We start from the raw sequence: 10,151 nt of genomic DNA on the forward strand, positions 1-10,151 counted from the left end.
CAGTTGATTGTGGTAGAAGTCAGGATAGAGATTACTCTTCGTGACGGAAGGAAAGAAACTCAGCGAGCCATATGAGAACCTTTGTGCTGAGAAGTCTGGTCACAGTTATACAAGCATAGGCATGTTGTGAAAATGTGTTGAACTATACTTTTGTGGCCTGTGCATTTCTCAGTATATATGATACATTTTAAAAAACATTGTCTTAAAAAGTAATCTTCAACTCTGTAGGGTAGGTTGTAGGTAGTATTATTTAACTTTAAATTTTCATTAAATTTATACATACTTTAAAAGTTTATAATTAACTGTAATAATTATAATAAGTTATTTGTTAATGCATTTATTTGTTCCTTAAATAAGAAAATCAAGCCTTGTGCTTCTAGAAGTAGACTAGAGAATACATGATATAATTATAAATTATTCATTTTACATCATGACAGTGAGAGGCTTCTTGTCAGCCTGAGTCTTGATGCTGACAGTAATTTTAAGCAATTTATTCCCACATTTGCCCAAGTGTACCACGTTTTTGGTCATATGGGCAATATATTAGTCTTATTCTTTCCCCCTCCTAATATAAAAGCGATATATGCTTGAGAAATTTCCCGTGTCAGTATATGTAATGCCTTTACATTGACTGCATGAAGACTTAAATTTCAGTGTTGTTTTTGAGTTTTAAGATTTTTGAGGTTCTGAATTAGTTTGTCCATCAAATAAGCATATCTCTAATTAAGAAAGATAACACTTGGTGATTTTGTATCAAGTAGCCATAAAACATTTTTAACTGGGGTTGCAGCTTTTTAGAAGTATTGCTTTATATTCTATGCTAGTCTGACATTTAAAAGATTAGTAAAAATGGTTTATTTCATTTCCAGAACACCTCCTTAGTCCATTTATGTTTATTTCTGATACGTGATGAAAAGTAAACTTTGCACTTCAGTGGACTCTTCTTTTTTTTGTTAAAGACTTTATCTACTTATTTGACAGATAGAGATCACAAGTAGCCAGAGAGGCAGGCGGGGGGGGGGGAGCAGGCTCCCCACCGAGCAGAGAGCCCAAGGACCCTGGGATCATGACCTGAGCTGAAGGCAGAGTCTTTAACCCACTGAACCACCCAGGTGCCCCAGTGGACTCATTTTAAGAAAATTTTCTCCCATCTTGTAAAGGTAAAAATTTCTCCAAGGGTTACAGAATTTAGAGTTTACAAAGCATTCATCCATAATAATTCGTAGAAATACGGTAAACTGTAACTGTGATATCCTCCAGATACTGTAAAAGCTACGGTATTTAATTCTAACTATACTTACTTACCTTTATACATAGCGTTAATGCTTTATTTATTTATTTATTTTAGGCATAATGTCTTAGGAATAAAATATTGAAATTTTATAAAAGTCTGTAATGTTCTTACAAAATTATGTCAGATTTTTTAAAAAATTCATTTTGTTGCTTTAAAACATATCAGACTCTAATGTGTTTTTATCTATGTATTTTTTAAGTAAAGATTTTAAGAAATTAGGATGCAAAATATACTTTTCTTCCTAGCCTAATGAAAGAGAAAATCAGCATGGGTAGAAACATATTCCAGATAACTGAAGCCTAACTAACTTGACCTCAAAATGTTAAATTTTATTATTTTTAATGGAAATAAGGATGAACTATTTCAAAAACCTTTCTGCCTTCTTTGAAACTAGTGAGGATACCTTCGCCATTTCTAGATATCTTAGATATCTCAGGCTGCTATAACAAAAATGCCATGGAATGGGTGCCTTAATAAACCACAGAAATTATTTCTTACAGTTGGAGATATTAGAGGTCCAAGATCAGTATATCAACGTAGTCACGTCCCGGGGAGAGCTCTCTTCTGGGTTGCACTGCTAGCTTCTCATTTTATCCTCACACGACAGAGTAGAGAGGGGAAGCAAGCTCTCTTACAAGGGTAATAATCCCATTCTCATGACCTTATCTGGTCCTAATTATCTCTCAAAGACCCTACCTCTTTATACCTTGATATTAAATTGAGAGGTAGGGTTTCAGCATATGAGCTGGGGGGACAAAAACAGTCCATAATACTTGGTGACTGAAATGGATCAGCATTTTTCCATATGTTATCTAATCCGAGTCTCTTTTATAACTGTAGCATATCTTTCACCAGTCTACAGTTTTATTGAACTAAATATTATAGTAGTATAACTTTTTCCATTTTAGGCATTTGAAATAATAAGTTTTGGGGAATATTTAAGTATTATCAAATTTAGTGAAGAAACATTTATTGAATAATTTTTATATGCTGAACCCTATGCTAAGTGTTCTAAGTGTGCGAAGTATGCTAAGGGATATAGAGATGATTTGGGGGTACCTTAGTGGTTCAGTTGGTTAAGCATCTGACTTCAGCTCAGGTCATATCTAAAGGTTCTGGGACCAAGTTCTGAATGGGGCTCCTTACTCAGCAGGGAGTCTGCTTGTCACTCTCCCCATGCTTATTCTCTCTCAAATAAATAAATAAATAGAATCTTTTTTTTTTTTTTTTAAATGAATTGCAGGGTGCCTGGGTGGCACAGTGGGTTAAGCCTCTGCCTTCAGCTCAGGTCATGATCTCAGGGTCCTGGGATCCAGCCCCGCATCAAGCTCTCTGCTCAGCAGGGAGCCTGCTTCCCCCTCTCTGCCTGCCTCTCTGCCTCTCTCTGTCAAATAAATAAATAAAATTTTAAAAAAATAAAAAATAAAAAAATATGAATTGAAAAGGGCCCTAATCTAAAAAGCACATGATGGCAATGTTTAAATAAATGTTAAAAAAGCACAAGTTCTATCACATAGGTATGTACTAAGTACAGTGATGGTAGATAACAGAGTGATCTACCTAGGGGGAAAGAGGAGATAATTCTGCTGGGGTTTTCTTCTTCCTAAGTTTAGAACCATGACACTTTCAGGATTCATAAAATCAGTCCAATAGGTTATGATCAGTATTAAAAATAATAGATGAATAGAAAATATGAGATCTATCACATATAGTAAGATTAAGGATTTTTATATGAAATTTTGTCATCCTCCATTCCCTCCCCATTGTCTTTTATTGGATGTTAATTCTCAATTAGGATATGAAAGGATTCAAGGGTTGCAGGGCAAAAGTCATAGTCAGGAATGCAGAATGTTAATGCTGGGTCCTCTCCAGTGATTCTTGCACAGCTGATCACCTTTGAGTTCGTTGTAAGGAGACTGTGATTGAAAAGCATGTAGGCTGCCAGCACTGTAGAAATCCCAGTGACACTCCCTTTCTTCATACTGGCATACTTGTAATTCTGGTAATAACCTCTTTGAAATGCTCCAACAGTACTTTCAGGGGTGAAATCCCCCATCGGCATCCAGCTTGGCAGCTTTCCTAGTTTGACATCTGTGATCTTCTTCTCCTTCACTGGTACAGATTAGAGTATTTTGGAGTTCTGGGTGCTGGCTCTGACCGGCTGCTGAAACTTTCTTATACACATATGTTCAGGCATACGTGCACATATTGTATACTTGTATCTTTATATATCTCTTGGGGAGCCATGATCTAAAAAGTTTCGAAGGTATTTCTTTGTGGCACCTGGGTGGCTCAGTGGGTTAAGTCTCTGCTTTCAACTCAGGTCACAATCTCAGAATGAGACAGGAGCAGGAGGGGTTGGGAACACAATCCTTAAACTCCCAAGCAATTAGTGGGATGAAAGAGATTTGGTGGAAGAAGAGCAAGAATGCTTTGAAATGCTTCTGGAGCACTTGGAACTGCTCTTGAGAATGGATGACTTGGAATGTCCTGTGTGATGCCTCTTCCCCATTTTCTTTTGATGCTGTCTGCCCAAGAATTTGAATAAAAATATTATAGTATGAAGACTATATAAAGTCAAAAATAAGTCAGGAGTTATATAGAAGGTTGTAAGAAACTAATAGGGCTCTGTTTTTGTCCTATTAATTAATTTTCAGCTTTATAGGAAGAATATTACAGTTTTTCAATCAGAAGACCAAATCTTGACAAACATATTGATATCTATGCTAAGATGTAAAGTCAAGAGTAACTGGAAAAATTATCTTATGAGGCAGCAACAGAAGCAACATCTAAGGTCAGGAAAAGACATGAAGTGACTATGGATGTCCCTGGCCACAGGCAAAGAAATGGGAAGGAAAAAGGGATCAGAGACTCTTATGGTAAAGGGGACAAATATTCGTTCATTTATTTATCAGTCATTTGCAGCACATAGGATAATTATGTGATATATTTATCGCAGTAATATTAATTAGTTAAACCTTAATCTAAATGAATCTTCGAAGTTGTTTTGTTTTTCAGTTACTTCTGCTCAGCACCTGTCTGAATGTAATTAATAAAACACATTATCATCAGTATCTAATCAAATCTTACACACTGTCATACATAATCCATTCCCTCATGGAAAGTTTCTGACTTGAAACTGTTCTAGTCATTCATTTCGAAATATTACTGTGTTGCATTAAGCTAAACTTTTCTATTCTCCTATATTTTGATGACCCATTACCAGCTCAGCCTTGAGCAAACCAGCTGGCATATTCCATGGACATCAGGAGATAACCAGTGCTTCAATTTGGTTATGTTTCTGTTTGATATGGGCTGAAAATACTGCAAAAAGTTTTATACATATATAAAATTTACTTTTACCGTACTCTGCGTGTCTTAGTTTTCCTCCTAGAGTCATTATTTTTCTTTTGGAAGGCATTTGAATCATATGTATGTCTGAAAATAACTATGTATATACATATATAGGTATACATAGCATGTGTGTGTATATAAATATATAAAGCTTACACATTCTTGTCAATGTCAATATTCACAATTATTTCATAGATTGATAGAGCCAGAAAACAAAACTCAGGAGCTTTATTAGATATTAGGTGTATCTACATATTTTTTCTATCAAAGCAGGTGTTTTCCTTGGCTCATATTGCATATATTTAATTCATTTAAGTATTTGTATCATGCTGGATCTTAGGCACAGATTTAAATCAGTTTATCTTTTCAACCTCTTCCTTAGTTGAGACCCCATTTTTTTCTTTAATCTTCCATTTCAGTACCTTTTCTTCTCATCATAAAAACATTATCACAGGGGCGCCTGGGTGGCTCAGTGGGTTAAGCCGCTGCCTTCGGCTCAGGTCATGATCTCAGAGTCCTGGGATCGAGTCCCGCATCGGGCTCTCTGCTCAGCGGAGAAGCCTGCTTCCCTCTCTCTCTCTCTGCCTGCCTCTCCATCTACTTGTGATTTCTCTCTGTCAAATAAATAAATAAAATATTAAAAAAAAAAAAACATTATCACAAATTAGATGCTTAACCTGCAAATCTTCCATCTCTACCTTTATTTACAGATATACATATGTGAGACATATGTACATATGTTATTATACATATAATGTATCATATGTACTTTTAAAAATTATATAAATTGGGTGAGCCTGGGTGGCTCAGTCTGTTAAGCTGCTGCCTTTGGCTCAGGTCATGATCCCAGGGTTCTGGAATCAAGTTCCACATCGGGCTCCTTGCTCAGCAGGGAGCCTGCTCCTCTCTCTGCCTCAGCCTGCCACTCTGCCTGCTTGTGCTCACTCTCTCTCTGATAAATCTTAAAAAAAATTATGTAAATTTAGTGTACACGTTCTATTGCAACTTGACTTTTCTATCAGCATTTTCAACATATTTTGTTATATATTTCATTAATTACATCATGTTATTTCACATTTTATAAATCCATTGACCTCACCAAAGCATATTAAGTTGTTCCTTAGGATGCCACAGTGGCTATCCTCACACATACCTCCTTTTGTACAATGTACAAATTTTTTTAGGATATATATGTAGAAGAGTATTTCTAGGACGTAAAGATAAATGCATTTTCACTTTACTTAAGCTACCAAATGGTTCTTTAATATGACTGTGTTACAGGTTTATCATCAGCATATATGAGTTTCTCTTTTCCTCATACTCTCAAATATTGATGTAATCACACTTCTAAAATTTCCCTACCCAGTGGGTGAAAAATGTTTTCTCCTTGTTCCAGTTTGCATTTCTTTTGAGTACTAGTGAGCTTGAGCTTCATGGTTCACCTAGGAATTGCCTCCTCATAGTCTCTGCCCATATGTCTATAGTTACCAATTCTTATTTATGTAAATTTGTATATTCATTTTAATTTGTGATTTCTCACTACCAGTCTTATGTGTTTTCAAACATAAAATATTTTCTTCATATGATATTCTAATACCATATGATATTCTTTTATAGTTAATCACATTAGCTCTTTTAACCTTCTGAAGTTTTGTGTTAGGTACATTTTATTTATTTATTTATAAAAGATTTTATTTATTTATTTGAGAGAGAGACAGTGAGAGAGAGCATGAGAAGGGAGAAGGTCAGAGGGAGAAGCAAACTCCCCATGGAGCAGGGAACCGGATGCAGGACTTGATCCCGACACTTCAGGTTCATGACCTGAGCCCAAGGCAGGAGCTAAAGGCAGTTACCAAACCAACTAAGCCACCCAGGCACCCTGTTACATACATTTTAGTTTGTCCCAGCAGATTTTGTTTTGTAGTGATTTCACTGGAGTTCTCGCTAAAACTTGCCCAGATTTCCCCTGTATTGACTGTGTGTAATATGGGGGGGGGGGCTTTCCTTTCTTCCTATGTGATTCAAAAAAACGATCTTTCTGCTGTAGATTTCAGATTGCATTGCATTGTAAACTAAGAATTTATCCCCCCTTTTTTTAGGATTTATCCTGTAACATGGAAATTATGATAATTTCTTGAGACAGCCACTATTCTCTATTATGTAGCCAATATTTCTTAATATTTTTATTATGTGGTAAAAATTTTAATTTCCTATTCCTTAGGTATAAATTATATTATTTTATAGAATTATAATATAAATCATTTTATTTCTAATTTTTTGTCTGCTTTGTATATTGACTTAGGGGAGAAATATGGTAATTATGAAACTGATCATTATCCTCTTTGTGTCACGTCTGCTGCTGCTGCTGGTCCACATCACCCTCTTCTTCTCTCTCTTTTAGGTTAGTATTTGCCTGATATGTATTATTTCTATTGTTTTATCTTCAAATTATAAAGAATATTTAATATATTTTATCCCTTAGCATATTTTTGTATTCATGCTTATTTAAGTATTACTTCCCTTCCTTTGTCCCTTCCACTTCTTACTCTTTTCTCCTTTCTTCCTCAATGTAGATCCAGTATTTTCAACCTCTCGGATTTTAGTTCTGGACTTTTATGGAAAAAAACTATTATTACTGGGTAGGCATTAAGCAAATTTTAATAATTTACTTTTGTTCCTTATATTATCTTGATCTTCTAGATTCATTTTTTTCCTTCTTAGGTAGCGTCATTTAGTAATCATTTTGGAGATTGTCTCTTGGTGATAAACTTTTTGAATCCTATATATATTTGACAGTAACAACTCATATTTAAATATTACTCCAGCTGGAAATAGTTTTATTTTCAAAGGGTTTTGCTCAACTTTTAAGACTTTTTTGATTGCTGAAAATGTTGTTGAAGAGAAATCAGATGTCAATCTTATGCTAATTAACTGTAGGTATTTTAGCAAGCTCTTTCATATCTTTTCTTTTTTTTTTTTTTGAGTTTTCCAAAGATTTATTGAAGCAGAAACAAATCGGTCAGATACTTCTTGGAAAAAAGCAGTTTTAATGGTACTCAAAAATACTTTTTCAGAAATATTCTAGCACAAGTTTTCTTCATAAACTAGACTATGTTGTAAACTTTTTCCCAAATCTTTTAAGAGTGTTATTTCTTAAGAACTAGAGGTTATTCCTATTATAAATCGATCTTACGGTCCTAAAAAACTGCAGAAAGTCATTTGAAAGCTGTTACTTTAAGATATGGATTTATTTTTTTAACTCTTGCTGGTAATAATTGCTGTACCCAATATGCGCAATCTTCACTCAAGGTCATCGTGATGCTGGGAAGTTTCATTGATGACCTGTCCATCTCTAGTTTCAAGTGTCTTAATTAAAATTGTCCTTGAGTGAGTGTCAAGTGGTTGGGGGCGTTGGTGAATCCAGATTGGTTTCCCTCAGGTTCAGGGAAGGAAAGTTTGTAAGAGGCAGAGCAATCCTGCTCTCTTCACCTTCCAGCAGCTTCCTGTAGGAGGCAGTGTCAGTGTTGAGAACCGTCTTAACATTCAGCTGTCCTGGTATGCCGGAAGGTGAGGAACAGTGTGCCCAGAGTGCATCTACTGCAGGACTCAGTATCCTTTTCATTGGCCGATGCCATGGACACTGAGTTTGGGAACACTTGTGCCAATGAGAACGTGGAGCTGCAGGAGCTGAATGACGGCTTTGTCAACTACATCAGTGTGGGCTTCTTGGAGCAGCAGAACAAGATCCACCTGGCCGAAGTGGAGCAGCACAAGGATCTGGGTAAGTTACACCTGGGGGACTCTGTGAGGAGGAGATTCGGGAGCTGTGCCGGCAGGTGGACCAGCTCACCAATGACAAAGCCCATTTCAAGGTGGAGCAGGACACCCTGGCTGAGGACATCATGTGGCTGCAGGAGAAGTTGCAAGGGAAGATGCTTAAGAGAGGAAGCCAAAAGCTCCCTGCAGCCTTTGAAACAGGGTGTTGACAAGTGCTTCTTTGGCATATCTTGACTTTGAGCACAAAGTGGAATACTTGCAAGAAGAGATTTCTTTTGGGGTGCCTGGGTGGCTCAGTGGGTTGAAGCCTCTGCCTTCAGCTTGGGTCATGATCCCGAAGTCCTGGGATCAGGCCCAGCGTTGGGCTCTCTGCTCAGTGGGGAGCCTGCTTCTCTACCTACTTGTGATCTCTGTCTGTCAAATAAATAAATAAATAATAAAATCTTAAAAAAAAAAAAAAAAGAGATTGCTTTTTTGAAGAACCTACATGATGAGGAAATCCAGGAACTGCAGGCCCAGATTCAGGACCAGCATGTCCAACTCAATACATATGTTTCCAAGCCTGACCTCACAGCTGTCCTGCATGAGGTACTCCAGCAGTATGAAAGCCTGGCTATCAAGAACCTTCAGGAGGCCAAGGAATGGTACAAGTGCAAGATTGCTGAACTTTTAGAGGCTGCTAATCTTTGGTATCTTTTATAAGCTTTATTTATTTTTTATTTTATGAAATTTCACTTCCATGTATCTAGAAAGGGTTATTTTTAGTTTCTTTTTCTTATACAAGCTTGTCCCATTTAAATAAGCTTTTTGAAAACAGCATACTTTAGTTCCAAGAATCCTTTATTATCAATTCTTTAAATATTTCCTTACTATCTTTTTCTTTTTCTGAACCTTTTATTAATAAAGTATTAGACTTTAGCATTTATTCTTTATTTCTCCAGTTTTATTTTATATTTTTCTATTCCGCTATTTCTGCTTTGAACTGGGCAAATGATTCTAACTTGCCAATTGAATCTTTGTCTCTGCCTATATTCCTGAGTATCTACTTTTTAAAAAAAAAATAAAAATAAATTTGCTTTTTATTTCCAATATCTTTAGTTATTTCTTCTGAATAGATCTTGGACCCCTGTACCATCACAGTTTCTGAATTGCTTCATATCCTATACTTTCTCCACTCTGCTTCAGTCTTAGTCACACTATGGATTATCTAAAATTTTAAAGAATGAAAATATGCTGTTGTAACAACAACTTTCAGCTGCTTAACTTTCACTCTCTCTACACCTGTTCCTTGATCTTGAGATATCTCTTGGGTATCTGTCTCTCTCTCTATCTATTCATTTCTCTATCTTTCATTTTGGCCTCTCTTTCATGTTAGACATTAATCTGTGGTTGAACTTCACAACCAGACACATGTTCTAACACATCTCTTTTAGAAACTAACAGGTAAACATAATAACCCCCAAGTTACCAGTACAATATATGGTTGAAGATGGAGCACATATAACATTTCCTATTTATAAAAGCAGAAAGGTTCATAATGATGACTCTTCCATATCATTTGCTGCATACGATCAGAAACATCATTTTTCTGTCAGTGGAATGATTTACTGATCAAAATGTAGTTGGCTCTAGTCCTGTCCACTAGAAGACACTTCATTTCTAGGTCTATATGACTTTATCAAAAGATTTCCTATCATGCAGTTACGGACACCTAAGAATTATCATT

At 35.9% G+C, this 10,151-nt stretch overlaps 1 pseudogene; it reads left to right on the plus strand.

The window, feature by feature from the left end:
- Positions 1-4,116: 4,116 nt before the first annotated feature.
- LOC101693221 lies at positions 4,117-9,127 on the plus strand (annotated as a pseudogene).
- The last annotated feature ends 1,024 nt before the right edge of the window (positions 9,128-10,151 follow it).

This window comes from Mustela putorius, unplaced genomic scaffold (genome assembly GCF_011764305.1).
Source record: "Mustela putorius furo isolate JIRA1106 unplaced genomic scaffold, ASM1176430v1.1 tig00003898_pilon_pilon_pilon, whole genome shotgun sequence".
NCBI classification, from domain to species: Eukaryota; Metazoa; Chordata; class Mammalia; order Carnivora; family Mustelidae; genus Mustela; species Mustela putorius.